We start from the raw sequence: 16,452 nt of genomic DNA on the forward strand, positions 1-16,452 counted from the left end.
CAAAGCGTGATGAATGACCAGGTGAGTCTGATCTATTTTGTTACTTTGTGTGTACAGTCCTGTACAGGAGGTCATGATCAAGGTCAGACACAATCAGCTGAACTTTTTTGCTATTTCTGCACAAAAACGTTTTTTAAAAGTAATATAAAATATTAATCTACAGATCTATGCAAAATGATTTTGATAGAACAGGAGCTGAAAATTAAAGATTTATAAATACATACAGTTGAAGTCAGAATTATTAGCCCCCCTGAATTATGAGATCGCTTGTTTATTTTTTTTTTCCCAATTTCTGTTTAAAGGAGAGAAGATTTATTCAACACATTTCTAAACATAAAAGTTTTTATAACTAATTTCTAATAACTGATTTATTTTATCTTTGCCATCACGACTTTAAATTATATTTTACTAGATCTTTATCAAGACAGCTTAAAGTGACATTTAAAGGCTTAACTAGGTTAATTAGGTTAATTAGGCAGGTTAGGGTAATTAGGCAAGTTATTGTATAACAGTGATTTGTTCTGTAGATTATCGAGAAAAAATATAGCTTAAAGGGGCTAATAATTTTGTCCCTAAAATGGTGTTTAAAAAAATTAAAATCTGCTTTTATTCTAGCCGAAATAAAACAAATAAGACTTTCTCCAGAAGAAAAAATATTATCAGACATACTGTGATAATTTCCTTGCTCTGTTACACATCATTTGGGAAATATTTAAAAAAGAAGTAAAAAATTTGAAGGGGGGCTAATATATCTGACTTCAACTGTACATTCTATTTAATGTTTATAATGCAAGTCCAATTAGAACCAATTGATTAGTAAACAAAGCTACAGTGAGTCTCTCAAATAATACAGTATACACTATCTGACAAAAGTCTTGTCGTCGATCCCAGTCGTAAAAGCAACAAATAACTTGACTTCTGGTAGATCATTTGGAAAATGACAGATGATAGATGAATCATCTGTTGAACTTCATCCCAATCATCACAAATACTGCAGAACACCTATAGGAACCCACACAAATCAGTCAAGTTTGGTGAAGAAAAAATCATGGTTTGGGGTTACATTCAGTATGGGGGTATGCAAGAGATCTGCAGAGTAGACGACAACATTAACAGGCTGAGTTATCAAGACATTTGTGCTGCCCATTACATTACAAACCACAGGAGAGGGGCAAGTCTTTCAGCAGGATATCACTCTTCTCATACTTCAGCCTCCACATCACAGCTCAGGAGGAACAAAGAAGGTCAAGGTGCTCCAGGATTGGCCTGCCCAGTCACCGGATATGAACATTATTGAGCATGTCTGGGATAAGATAAAGGAGGAGGCATTAAAGATGAATCCAAAGAATCTTGATGAACTCTGGGAGTCCTGCAAGAACGCTTTCTTTGCCATTCCAGATTACTTTATTAATAAGTTATTTGAGTCACTGCAGAGATGTATAGATGCAGTCCTCCAAGCTCATCGGAGTCATACACGATATTAATTATTTTTCCACTGCACCATGACTTTATATTCTATACTGTACATTATTTCTGTTAAGTGACAAAATTTTTGATAGATGAATAGACTTTTGTCGGGTAATGTATCTACTAAATGAGAGAAAATATTACTTTGTATTGTAAAATATTACAAACTGTATTGTACAAGAATGTAAACATTTGGATATTATGACTGTAGTAAAAATAAAAAATAAGTGTATATAAAGTGTATAGGAACAAATATTTATCTAAACAAATTTTAGATAAGCAATTTGCACACATTTATACTGTGAATAAATGTAATATGGGTGTCAATAATTGTAGCACACATATACTTAAAAGATAACTTTTTTTAAATATTAAACTCAGCTGTGTTTGTTATTAATAGTCACATTTTTGTGGCTGATATTTTGAGCGAAAAAAAAAAAATCTAAGTTTGATAAGTAATTCAACAAGACACTTTCCAGCCAGCCTTCTTTGCTCATGTTAACTTAAGGTGCTAGAATTAGTGGAGGGCCTTGTATCTGCTTTCTCTGCACACTGGCAGTGAGGTGGAGAGTGGGCCTCTGGTCACTCACACACACATTGGCAAGAGGCCGGTTCATGGCGGTGAGGTCACTGTCACTATGACGACCTGGTGACAAGCTGTCTGTTCCACTCTTAAACAACCAGGCCCGCAGTGAAAGGCACAGCCTATAGTTAGTGTCACTCACAGCTTTCAAAAGCACAGGCCAGCTAATGTCCATAATGCTGAAAGCCTGAGTAAGTGTGTGTGTGTGTGTTTGTGTGTGTGTGCGTGTGTATGTGTGGATATAGGAAGGGCCCTGGAGAAGGACATGGAATTGTTTTGAGATTCTGGTAATTGAGGGACAGGTTCTTTATGTATAGCGCTCTCTCTCTCTCTCACGCTCCCGCTTTCGTTCTTTTTATTATCAACCCGTTTTCTGTAAGCACACTGTACAAGCAGGCCATAGCGGCCCCGGAGAATGCAAACAAATAGAAAAGGTTGTTTGATTTGACTGGCTACAAATTCGCACTATGAACAGCGAGACACATTTACATTCATATTAAATGAGGGAAAACAGAAAATAGTTTTCACAGTTGTGTAAGCAGATTTACTTTACATAACTGTTCTTTTTATTTTTTGATTTTTATTTAACACCATCTCTAAATTAGCAAATAATCGGTCATCCTTGGAACAAACTACTCCACCGCAAATTAGTAGTGATGACTTCATGAATTTTTTCAGTAATAAAATAGAAGGCTTTAGACAGAAAATAGGAGATGCCAAACTTTCTGCACCGGCTTATACTCCAAATCCTGTAAATATTTCATTTAATCATAATAATAACCTACACTGCTTCAAAATCATAGAACATGAAGGGTTAGTAAAAATTATAAATAGCTCTAAACCAGCTACGTGTATGCTGGATTCAATTCCGACAAAATTACTGAAAGAGCTGCTACCTGCTATAGGAGAACCTCTTCTTAACATTATCAACTCTTCTTTATCTATAGGCCATGTTCCAAACTCTTACAAGCTAGCTGTTATTAAGCCTATTATTAAGAAACCGCAACTAGACACCAACAACTTAGCTAACTATAGGCCTATTTCAAATCTTCCATTTATGTCTAAAATACTAGAAAAAGTTGTTTCCACTCAATTATGCTCTTTTCTGCAGACGAACAATATTTTTGAAGTGTTTCAGTCAGGTTTCAGGGCTCACCACAGTACAGAAACCGCCTTAGTGAAAATAACCAATGATTTACTCTTAGCTGCTGACCGAGGGTGCGTCTCGCTATTAGTTTTACTCGATCTTAGTGCGGCATTTGATACCATTGACCACAATATCCTCATAAATCGCTTAAAGTCTACAGGTGTCCAGGGACAGGCTCTACAATGGTTTAAGTCATACTTAACTGACCGCTACCAGTTTGTGAATATTAATGGACAGCCTTCACAAGTCAGCCCAGTAAAGTATGGGGTGCCTCAAGGATCAGTTTTAGGCCCTTTACTGTTTACAATTTACATGCTACCTCTGGGAGACATTATTAGAAGACATGGGATCAGCTTTCACTGCTATGCAGATGATACTCAATTATATATTTCAACTAAACCTGACGAGACATCTGAACTTTCTAAACTAACTGAGTGTATCAAAGACATCAAAGACTGGATGACCAACAATTTTCTTCTATTAAACTCCGACAAAACAGAATTATTACTTATTGGGCCTAAATCTTGCACACAGCAGATCTCGCAACTCAATTTACAATTAGAGGGATACAAAGTTAGTTTTAGCTCTACTATAAAAGATCTGGGTGTCATATTAGACAGCAATCTAACTTTTAAAAACCATATATCCCATGTCACAAAAACTGCCTTCTTTCATCTGAGAAATATCGCTAAATTGCGAAATATGCTATCCATCTCAGATGCAGAAAAGCTAGTCCATGCTTTTATGACTTCGAGACTGGATTATTGTAATGCTCTATTTGCTGGCTGCCCAGCATGCTCTATTAACAAACTTCAATTAGTACAAAATGCAGCAGCCAGAGTTCTGACCAGGTCTAGAAAATATGATCATATAACCCCAATTTTATCCTCCTTACACTGGCTGCCTGTTAAGTTTCGTATTGAATTAAAAATATTACTTCTCACCAATAAAGCTCTAAATAATCTAGCTCCTGTTTATCTAACCAACCTTCTGTCTCGCTACAAACCAACTCGCTCTTTAAGATCTCAAAATTCAGGGCTTCTGGTAGTACCTAGAATAGCAAAATCAAGTAAAGGAGGTCGAGCCTTCTCTTTCATGGCTCCTACACTCTGGAATAGCCTTCCTGATAACGTCCGAGGCTCAGACACACTCTCCCAGTTCAAAACTAGATTAAAGACCTATCTGTTTAGTAAAGCATATACTCAATGCATCACCTAGCGGGTTCCACACAGGCTTCTGCATCTTGCTTATATACACGATGAACAGCAGCTACGCTAATTATTCTCTATTTTCACCTGGGGATACTCATCCCGAGGTCCTCAGATTATGCGTAGTCACTGATTGGATCCAAGACCAGCGACGTGATGATCCCAAGGATTCCATATCCGGGACCAGGCCATATCCTGAGCTGCTGCGCTGATGGTCGTGGGGAGTGGAGAACATGAGTCTGATTCCAGCGAAGTTCCAGGGACAGATGAGTCTTCGCTGAGGCCATCTTCCTGCCTTAACCACGGCGAATGAAGCTCTGCACAAGACTTTTGGCCAGCGGAGAAATTAAAATGGTCGTGCCCAACTGAGTCTGGTTCCCTCAAGGTTTTTTTTCTTCACTCCCATCAGGTGAAGTTTTTTTTCCCTCTCCGCTGTCGCCACTGCCTCGCATGGTTCAGGATTGGTAGAGCTACGCATCAATGAATTGGCTCTTCAGTGTTTGAACTCTCAGTAATGATTAAATCACACTGAACTGAGCTAAACTGAACTGAACTGAACTGAACTAAAACACTAAAACCTGAACCACACTGTTCTAGTTACTATGACCATTTATGTGAAGCTGCTTTGACACAATCTACATTGTAAAAGCGCTATACAAATAAAGCTGAATTGAATTGAATTGAATTTTTCCTTCATCCTCATTTTTGTCTTTTATACAGTAATAGCCACAAGCGATGTCCGGCCAAGGAAAAGTCATATTTTCCACTTTATTTAAACATACAGATGTTAGGTTTATGCAGATTTCAGCATATGCATCCATCCGTCCATCCATCCGTCATTTCCATCCATCAATCGCATTCATCCATCCATTGTATCCATCATATCATATCATATCATATCATATCATATCATATCATATCATATCAATCGTATCTACCAATCAATCCATCCATCTATCTATATCTATATCATATCTATCGTACCAATCCATCCATCAGTCTATCTATCTATCTATCTATCTATCTATCTATCTATCTATCTATCTATCTATCTATCTATCTATCTATCTATCTATCTATCTATCTATCTATCTATCTATCATCCATTCATCAATCGCATCTATCTATCCATTCATCCATTGGATCAATCCAACGTATAAATCCATTGTATTCATCCATTTAATCCATCCATCCATCCATCCATCCATCCATCTATCTATCTATCTATCTATCTATCTATCTATCTATCTATCTATCTATCTATCTATCTATCTATCTATCTATCTATCTATCTATCTATCTATCTATCTATCTATCAACTCATCCATCTATCACATCCATCTATCCATTCATCCATTGGATCAATCCAACATATCAATCCATTGCATACATCCATTTTATCCATCATCCATCCATCCTATCGTATCCATCTTATCCACCCATTAAATCGTACTGTAAAAATCTAGTCTTTTCAACTTACATCGATTAAACAAACTAAAAATATTAAGTTAAGCTTTGTATAAAAGTTTGACCTGATTAACATATTAAACTTTAACATCATAATATTTTACAGTGTATCTATCTATTTATATCTATCTTTACCAGCACAAGGAAATACAGTAGGATTATTCTTGTCAACTCGAGCTCTGTGCTGTGCCAGCGGGCGCTTTCTGTTCTTCCATAATGGTGGCAGGTCTGCACCTGTCTCTTTGCCCACCACCCCGTGTTCACGGGCACCCAGGTCAGCTAAATATAGGCCCTCCGTCCCCCTCAACCCACTGCAGCCCTGATCTCCCGTAGGCAGTGTGCCGCGGATAGAGTTACACAGACAAATACACTACGAGATACTATGTCACGGTCCTGAAAAGAAACCCCAGACTGCTGTGCTGTTCAGAGCTGGTGTAGGCCACGCTGTTTGTTGTTTATAAATGAACTCGTTCACAGTCAGTTCAAGCGTGGAGGCGTGGAGCAGTTAAAAATTAGGCTTCTGATTGAGACTTTTGGCAGTAATCTAGGCAGGATCAATAACAGGGAAATTGATGGATGGAAAATCTCATATGTTGGTGAAATGGGCCGAAGCATTATGGTGAAAATGACGTTCCTGGATAATAAAAGATTCTGCCGAGCGATTACGGAAATGTCACGGAATTCCTCTCCAGCATTTCCACCTCTCGTTACGCGGCACCGATCAAAGTCTCGCCGGGTGATGGATGATCGTTATTACCGGTGGAAATAATAATGAGACTGGTCGTTGGTGTCAGACATTTCACTCTCGGAGTGTTGGGTCAGGTGAATCGTGATGACAAACATCCATCACAGACGCAATGAATTCACAGACGCAGGGATACGTTATGTCTGCGCTGCCTCATTTCACTGGATACTCTGTGTGTGTGTGTGTGTGTGTGTGTGTGTGTGTGTGTGTGTGTGTGTGTGTGTTTGTGTCTGCACTATCAGTGCTGATACAAAACATAATACGAATACTTTCTATGGCACTGCAGCTTTCATACAACACCCCCCCCCTCCAAATCTACCCCCTCCCAGCTGTTGCCGTGGAAACTGTTTGCAGAGCAGGAGAGAACTATTCTATTACTGTTAGAGAGGACGACTGCCAGGCCCATCCTTCAGCAGACAGACCAATAAAACATGACCTAGCAGAGGGAGAGAGTGAGAGAGGCAGGACGACAGAGAAAGTGCACTGTAAGATGGCTTACGCACCACAGTTTACATGACGTCAGAGAATGCTGCAAATGAGGATGGTGCATCACAAGGACAAACAGGTGAGGGAGTACTCTCGCATATTAACCAAATTTGAGAAACAAGGAACTTTTTCAGCAATGTTCAATGATGTGGATGAAATTCACTTAATTAAACACCACTGGACCACAAGCCTCATGTTGCACAAGAATATGTTTGGCAAAAGTCACAATACACCATATTTTTATTCATATAAAAATGTAAGATGTACGATGTTAATTCATGACAGATTAATTCATTTTAGCCTACCGTTTCAACTACCTGACCCACATGGTCTTTGTATTACCCATAAGCAAATCATAAATAAATAAAGATGAGTTACACACAAATTACAACGTCAATCACTTTTTCTGCATGATTGAGCAGAGTAATCTGTGTCGTTAAAATGACAAACTTGGTTGGTAAAAAAGGTGCACACTAACAGCAACCAACCAACCGTACAGTATCTGAGGTTTTCCCTAAAATTACAAATACAAGTACATTAAAAAGTATAAGCGTGAAAGCGAAAGATTGAAGCAGTGTACTGATGCTGTGACACTTAACCTGATAGATTCAAAAGACAGAAGAGTCGTTAGATTTAAACATCACGTTTAACAACTGTAGTGAGACGCGACTCAGCGGTATATCCTTGATAAACTTTCTGATGTGCACTGCTCTCTGGGGTTTTTTGCTCAAAGCACACGCTGACTGCTGGAGTTCAGATGCATCCATACGCTGCATCGCATGACAGAGTGTGTGTGTGGTCACGTGATGTGCGTTTTCAGTAGTATAATGTGGAAGGATGGCTTTTCAGAAAGGCTAGGTGAAATGCCAGTGTGGACGTGGATCAATTCGTTCTAAAATGGCATTTTAAAAGTAAGATTCATTAGTGTAAACCGGCCCTAATTGTGTATTTTTTGCGAGCGGGTTGCTGATGCGATGGGAGTGGGGCGGAGGATCGCGATACCGGCTCAGCATCATGATATCTATCGGCCATCAATGATGGCATCGTCTACCGACCCAACCCTGGGGGGAAGCCTCAGATTATAACAATTTTCAAATTCATTCATTCATTCATTTTAATTTCCACTTAGTCCCTTAATTAATCAGGGGTCGCCACAGTGAAATAAACCGCCAACTTATCCAGAATATGTTTTACGCAGTGGATGCCCTTCTGCAACCTTCTGCAATGCTGCCACCCATCACTGGGAAACATCCATACACACTCATTCACACACATACACTACAGACAATTTAGCTTACCCAATTCACCTGTACCACATGTTTTTGGACTGTGGGGGAAACTGGAGCACCCAGAGAAAACACACGCAAACAGGGGGAGAATTTTCAAATTGTTGCAGCCAAATATTTGCCAATCCTACCAAACCATAAATCAATAAAAAACGTATTTATTCTTATTTTTGGTCCAAGGTCATATGAATGTATTGGGTCCCACTTTATATTAAGTGTCCTAAACTATGTACTTGCATTAAAAAATAAATACAATGTACTTACTGTGTTTATAATGTATTTGAGAACACTTGTGGTGCTTTTGAGTTGGGATAGGGGTTGGGTTATGGACAGGTTTGGTGGTATGGGTAGGTTTAAGGGTGGGTTTAGGTGTAAGGGATGGTCAACAGTGTATTTACAAATGTAATTACAAAAGTTAATTACAGATGTAATTACATACATGTATTTAATCAAGCATAAGTACACAGTAAATACATGCATTTACACAAAAAGTACATTGTAACAAACTATTCATTCCTGTGTAAGTACATATTAGTTAAGGCCACTTAATATAAATTAATATAAAGTGGGACCTTAGTCCCTTTATTAATCTGGGGTCGCCACATCAGAATAAACCGCTAACTTATCCAGCATGTTTTACGCAGCGGATGTCCTACCAGCTGAAACCCATCACTGGGAAACACCCATACACACTCATTCACACACACATACACACTCATACACTACGGTCAATTTAAGCTTAACCAATTTACCTGTACCACATGTCTTTAAAATTGTGGGGGAAACCGGGTCACTCAGTGGAAACCCACGTGAACACAGGGAGAACATTCAAACTCCACACAGAAATGCCAACTGACCCAGCGACCTTCTTGCTGTGAGGCGAACGTGCTACCCACTGCACCACCGCGTCGCCCAAGAATGTATATTTTCAGGTTATATTTTGGTGGACAAACCTTGGTGCAACCCTAGAGGGACAAAATGTGAATCAAAGAAGAAATGTTATTCTATTTAATAAAACATATGGAGCAGGGCAGATATACATGTTGGTAGCCCACCTGTAAGTCACAATAGCACAAGAACATTGGGCTAGTGATTTTACAGAACACTGAAAAGTCTAGGCCTTTCAGAGACAGACATATCCTATGCTTCACCTGTTATTTTTCTCCTCTGTCTTGCTCAGATCTTTGACCTCTGAAACTGGATCATGAAAAGGAATCAAACTTGCAACATCAGATAAGACAGACTTTGTTTAATATGTGCTCCAAAGGCAACACATCTGAATCACTAATTAAATTACTAGAATAAATGTAGTGTAATAATAAATTTCTACTATATTGTTTGAAATGTACAAGGAAACACCACTTACTGTATGTTTTACCAGTGGAGCCCTTAGGGCCAGGGCTCAGTCTTGGACAGCCAAGTCCATATTTAACCCCTGGCTGTTCTTCCTGTGAGCCAAGAGATTGCTGTATTACAGAAACAGCCAAAGCTAAATACCCATCAGCCCTGTTGATGTCTGATTGCAGACCACTAATCGCTCTTTCAATCTTCATACAAATGTCATTTTTTATGATTTCTAGTTATTGTTTAAACATTTCAGCTGTCAGTGATTCCCCTAATGCTTCTCAAATCAGCAGATCCAGACGTATTACATTTGTCTCTATGCTCTCTAAATTGGCATTATATTCACAATAACAATCAAATCTGAGCTATCTGAATAAAAACTTAATGAAATAATTCTGATTTTAATGTTTCAACCATCATTTTTCATTCTAATATGCTGATTTACTGTTAAAGAAACATCTTATTGATCAGATCAGACCTGTATAGAGACGATGCCAACTCTATGAGAACTTAAAGATGCTAACCATCCCTGATCTTTAAGCACAGCAAACACTTGATACACTTCACTAAACATGTATTATTATTATTACAACTACTACATGTTAAGATTTTTTATTTTGGAAAGGCACTACAACATACACTTTATAACTGCAGGTTAACTAGACATACAGTAGTGCCAACCCTTAACTTTTTTGAAGCTGCTTTGAGACAATAATTATTGTGCAAAGTCATATACAAGTAAACTTGAATTGAATAGTATCTATGTATTATTAGTTTTTCTACTTTTTCATTCATTAATTTTCCTTCAGCTTAGTCCTTTATTTTTCAGGGGTTGCCACAGCGGAATGAACCGTCAACTATTTCAGCATATGTTTTACGCAGCAGATGAATGAATGAATGCCAAGTATATATATATAATGTATATATATATATATATATATATATATATATATATATATATATATATATATATATATATATATATATATATATATATAGTCTTATGAATAATTTAATAACTTTTATTAAAGTTACAAATGGTAGAATCTCTTGTCCTCCAAATGCTTTAAACTCCTTTAAATGTTCACACAGTAACAGGCCTTAAAAACACATGCAAAAGATCAACTTTTACTCCATTATAGTTCAACTAGAGACTTTACTCTGTTCTGAACTGTGCAATCCTAACTTAGCATTAAACATTGACCGATGTGATTACTGTGCTTGTGCACATTGCAATATCGATCCTGAAAAAGTATATTGTGCAGCCCTAAATTCTATAGTATCCACAGATGAGCTCATTTCACTTATGACTTTACCATGTGATGTCTGGTTAATATGGAGCCAGACCAGTCTCAAAAATAATCCATTTAAAAAATATAATTCATACATCCACAACACAATTCACATGAACAAAATACAATTCATAAGCTCAAAACACAATCCATAAATACAAAAATCCAACTGGTAAATTCAAAACACGATTAAAAAATTAACACATCCATTTCATGAATTCAAAAATACACAAATCCAATTGGTAATTTCAAAACACGATTAAAAAATTAACAAATCCATTTGGTAAATCCAAAAATACACAAATCCAATTCGTAAATTCAAAAATACACAAATCCAATTCTTAAATTAAAAAGTACACAAACCCAATTTGTGAATTCAAAAATACACAAATTCAATACATGAATTCAACACGATTCAAAAATACACAAATCCAATTCGTAAATTCAAAAATACACAAATTTAATTTATAAATTCAAAACATGATTCAAAAATTAACAAATCCATTTCGCATATTCAAAAATACACAAATCCAATTCGTAAATTCAAAACACGATTAAAAAAATTAGCAAATCAATTACGCAAATTCAAAAATACACAAATCTATTTCATAATTCAAAAATACACAAATCCAATTTGTGAATTCAAAGCATGATTCAAAAATACAAAAATACAATTCTTAAATTCAAAACTACACAAATCCAATTTGTAAATTCAAAACACGATTTAAACATTAACAAATCCATTTCGTAAATTTAAAAATACACAAATCCCATTCACATGTTTAAAACACAAATCCTATTATACACAAATACAATTTATGATTTTTACTTGTGAATTCACAAATTGTGTGTTGTGTTCATGTATTGTGTTTTGGTTTTACAAACTGGTTTGGTAAACGTGAATTGTGCTTTGCATGTATACATTTTATTTTGTAAATGTAATATTTTTGAGATTGATCTGGCTTCATAGGTTAAGGCACAGTGTCCTGTCCTGTCTGCACAGCCAAAGAAACAAAGCAGGTCTGAAAGTCTTTGCCATTAGTATATCTGTAGCTGGTTATGACAGCAGTGATCACTACCAAGCCCCTGCTGACAGCCTCGGGCTGAGAGATCTGCACCTCCATCAGTGCTGGCGGAGCATTTCTACACTCATAACTCTCTCCTGGACCCTCCTCCACCTATTCCTCCTCCTTTCACTCCATCTTTCACAGAAATCCCCCCGCTGACACCAGCATTGGATTTATCAGCTCCCTCCTCTCATCCCCGAGCCAAGATCATCCATCTGCCCTTATCATCCCTCCCAGCATTCCTCCTCTCTCTCTTTTCTGTTATTCCCCAAAGGCCATACGGTACAGTAGGTGTTCAAGACAGACCAAGAAGCCCTTGCAGAAAAGAAGTGACAAGGCCAGAAATCTTGCTTTGACTATACTGCATATATTGAAGTGTTTGAAAAAAAAATGGTTGCTTATGCTGACCAAGGCTGCATTTATTTGATTAAAAAATACAGTTCATTTGAAACATATTGTTGCAATTTGACCCTGGAGCCCAGCAAACTGTAATACAGTATAATATAATAAAAAAATAAATAATGCACTACAATACAACACATTATAATATTGGGGATGAAACTAGTGTGTTTTATGATAACCTCCAATTGTGATGTGTTTATATGCAGAAATGTCCTTTATTTTTTATTTACACTGTGAAATTACCATGGTTAACTCAAATAACTGTACGTAAATCAAATAAGCACCGTCAGAAGATTAATCATTTATGGTTTAATATATTGATGCACATATTTTGTGGAAACTGCAATGCATTTGCTGTCAGTATAAGCTGATGAACAGGACAGAAAGTTCAAAACATTGTTCAATACAAACTGTTGCTTGCAATATCATTTTTTTAAGATTGTAAATTTCCTTGCTGTTACTTTTGAGCAATTTAACAATTTAAAGTGACCTTTCTATATGCAAGTAATATGTTTTTTTTTATCTCACCGAAATGCTCTGTGTTTTACAAAATTTTGCAGCACGGAAAATAATAATAATAATAATAACAATAATAATAGTAATAATAATAATAATAATAATAATAACAACAACAATAATAAACACAAAATTTATTTTGCAAAAAAACATTAAAACGGTTGGAAAAACGGTTGTAACAATGAGTTTGAGATCCATAATTAAACATTAATATAAAAAATATAATTAAATTAAATAAATCATTCCTAATGTTTAGTCCTGGACTGTACAGTATATTAATGTAACGAATGTAACACCAAAAGGCTGATATTTGAGGCAGTGTCTTTCTTATTGCTTCATAGTTGTTTTTGTTTTCAACGGTGGCCGAGAGAGCTTTTTGCTGCAATTTAAGAAAACACGTGCAACAAACGCCAGCAAATTAAGAAAAAATCTTTATCCGTTTGACAGCACACATGGTGCAAATCCTCACAATGCAAACAATTTATAAAAATGCGATGAATTTTCTCACAACACTTGCAAAAACATTTGAAGGCAATGGAAATGTTTCAAGTGGACCCAAACACATGACAGTGCCGCTGTGCCGTGACTGTTGCTCAGTGAAGTTGTAGGTGATCTTTGAAAGGTGAGGTTTTTGTTTGTCTATTTTAACATCCTGATTCCCTTGTCTTACGTCTTTATTAGCCTAAATAATAACCTAAATAGCCGAGGCGAGTCCATCACATTTTAGGGTCTCTTTGAAACGTTATCTTAGTGTTCTGTGCTATTTGAAAGTGTTGTGATAAAATGTAGCGCGTTTTCGTAAAGTATTTGCATTGTGTGAAAATTAAGCAGGTTTTTTAAAAACGTGTATATGTTGTGAGGACTTGCAGTATGTGTGCTGCCAAACAGATGAAGATCTTTTCTTAATTTGCTGCCGTTTTTGCTATTGCATGCGTTTTCTTAAATCGCTGCATGTTAAGCTCTGTCAGCCACCGTAGTTTTCATGACTTCTTAGCTATTAGTATATTCTGACATTGTTCCGGCCAGTAATCAGACTGTCAGTTTATTAAAAAAAAGTCTCTACCAAAAATAGGCAGCAGAATATTAATAAAAATGATAGAAGGTTTTTTAATGATAAATGAGAACTAAATTCCTAAGAATTATTTTAATAGCAAATAAAATGCACCAATGCTGAGCATAAGAGGTTCTTAAACAAAAGATCAAAAGAATATTTTAGGCTGGACTGTATACTGTCAGAATTTCAACCAACAGAGCACAGTAAAATGCAATAAGGAAAGGTTATATATTTTAGATCCTAAAAGTAGTTTCTTTGTTCTTGCTTAGTTTTTTGTGTGTTTTCATTATTTCCAAAGCATCAGTCTATTCTGACAGTGGGCGGAGCAGTAATCAATCTAGGTGGAGGGGTGCCACTCGGGCCCTTATGAGGCTTCACCTCTGGAGCAGAAGAGAGTAAGAGGGTCATGCGGGCAGACAGACAGGTCTGGAGGGTTGGATTAGAGCCTGGGGAACAGTGAAGATGAAAGCAGAAAGGATCAAATGTTAATCAATATGCAGCACGTGCTTTCTGAAGGTTCTTTCGTGTCGCCCGTTTGCATATGTGTCGGGCGCCACATTTGGATAATCCGTTTTGTTTCATGCATTTGTGTGTAATGGGAAACTGGGAGAACAGTACTGATAAAGCTGTCTCTGATGTCTGAATTAGACAGTTTTTCAAAGCATGTGTAAAGCAGGGAATTTGCTCTAATGCTGCCACAATGTGTGTGTTGAGCTTTATTTAGCTGTTTTTTAGGGACAAACTCTTTGAGACCTCTCTTTTGGGACATCCTGCACTGTAAAAAAAATATGTTAATTACCAGTTTCTGTATTTTGTGATTCACAAGTGTTTTCCATTTATTTACGGTTGAGAATTGCATTATAGGATCTTGAGCTCTGTTTTGTCAAATTTTGATGTTGAAAATTCAACTCTACAGTTGAACAAAGTGACTTTTATTGATATTAGTAGTTTGAAATAATATAAGAAATAATATATAGACAAATAAGTCTGTAAAATAACAGAAAAAATACTGGCAAACTATTACAATGTTTTTGTACTTTAATATACAACAACAGCCCAGACAATATATCATTTTAAACTATTAAAAACATTCAGAAAATTCACTTTTTTAACTTTTTAAGGTTCAATGTTGTTAGAAGAAAGATTAAGAATTCATAATACAATTCATAAGCATACATAAATGTGAACAAACTGCTGATTTAAAGATATTTTACCGTGTGGAATGATTACTAAAAAGTAAATTATGGCTAGTATGATTCAATTTAATTTTGAAACTGATATCTTTAAGCAAATAAGACAAAAACTGTACATGATATTCCTCTTATCCTCTTACATCGTGTGTGAGTGTGTGTGTGTGTGTGTGGGGGGGGGGGGGGGTGTGTGTGTGTGTGTGTGTGTGTGTGTGTGTGTGCAATTAAAGTCAGAATTATTTTTTCTTCTTTTTAAAACATTTTTTTAACAGAGCAAGGAAATTTTCACAGTATGCCTAATTATAATTTTTCTTCTGGAGAAAGTCTTATTTGTTTTATTTTGACTAGAATAAAAGCAGTTTTACATTTTTTAAGAACCACTTTAAAGCAAAAATGATTAGCCCCTTTGAGCTGTATTTTTTTCGATAGTCAAATAAAAATACAAAATGTAAGCACTGTATTTTCAAGCCTGCAACTTTCTTACAATTCTGTTCTTTATGTTTCTGCCTGCATCCAAATTACACTTATGGTGGAATGTTTTTCTATTTGTTTGCATTTCCTTTAATGCTTAATTAATTGTGCACATTTTTTTTGCTTTATTTTGTTATGTTTTTCTTTATTTGCAATGCATCATTAGGATTTGTTTTTTATAACAATGTATGATAATGTATGAGATTATGTGATATGGAAGGGTATAAAAAGAGCAACATGCTGTGATGAAGAGCCAGTGTGCTCGAAACATTACCCGGTTTGTTTTAGTGTTTTAATTTAATTATTTTTTAACTTTTAGAGCTTTAGGTGTTTCCACTTTGTTTAATATATTTTTTTGCAATTTTTGCTGTTTGGCTGAGCACCCATTTAGAGTGATGTCCGTGCTTTTGTGTGTTTTTCCTCATCCCAATGATGAAAACATATTATCATCAACTATGTATTTTATAACACTACAAAATAAATGACAAACTCAGACTTTTAATGTCATTCATAAAATTACATATCATCACATTACCCAGTCCTAATTGAGGACTGTAAAATATCTGGTTTTCTGTCATCGCTTTCCTCAATTTCCTCAACAATGTTCAATACTCTTAAGTGTCCTGGCGTCAAGCTCAAGTCATTATGATCACAATCAATGTTGATGTGCTCGATATTGACAACACTGTCTGAACAAACAGATTCGATTTCATCGCTTGCAAAAAAA

The 16,452-nt window shown here is 36.1% G+C and overlaps 1 protein-coding gene across 11 annotated transcripts in view; it reads right to left on the minus strand.

The window, feature by feature from the left end:
- The window catches only part of sema6bb (sema domain, transmembrane domain (TM), and cytoplasmic domain, (semaphorin) 6Bb), a 287,153-nt gene that overhangs the window by 192,512 nt on the left and 78,189 nt on the right, over positions 1-16,452 (minus strand). For 2 of the 11 annotated variants that reach the window (XM_087264463.1, XM_087264458.1), the window contains exon 3: positions 9,756-9,837. The exons of the other annotated variants lie outside the window; for them this stretch is intronic. The gene's annotated coding sequence lies outside the window, so the exon portion shown is untranslated. The remainder of the gene's footprint in view (positions 1-9,755; positions 9,838-16,452) is intronic. 11 annotated transcript variants of the gene reach the window in all.

The sequence above is a fragment of the Danio rerio genome, chromosome 8, assembly GCF_052040795.2.
Source record: "Danio rerio strain M-AB ecotype USA chromosome 8, GRCz13ab, whole genome shotgun sequence".
Lineage (NCBI taxonomy): Eukaryota > Metazoa > Chordata > Actinopteri > Cypriniformes > Danionidae > Danio > Danio rerio.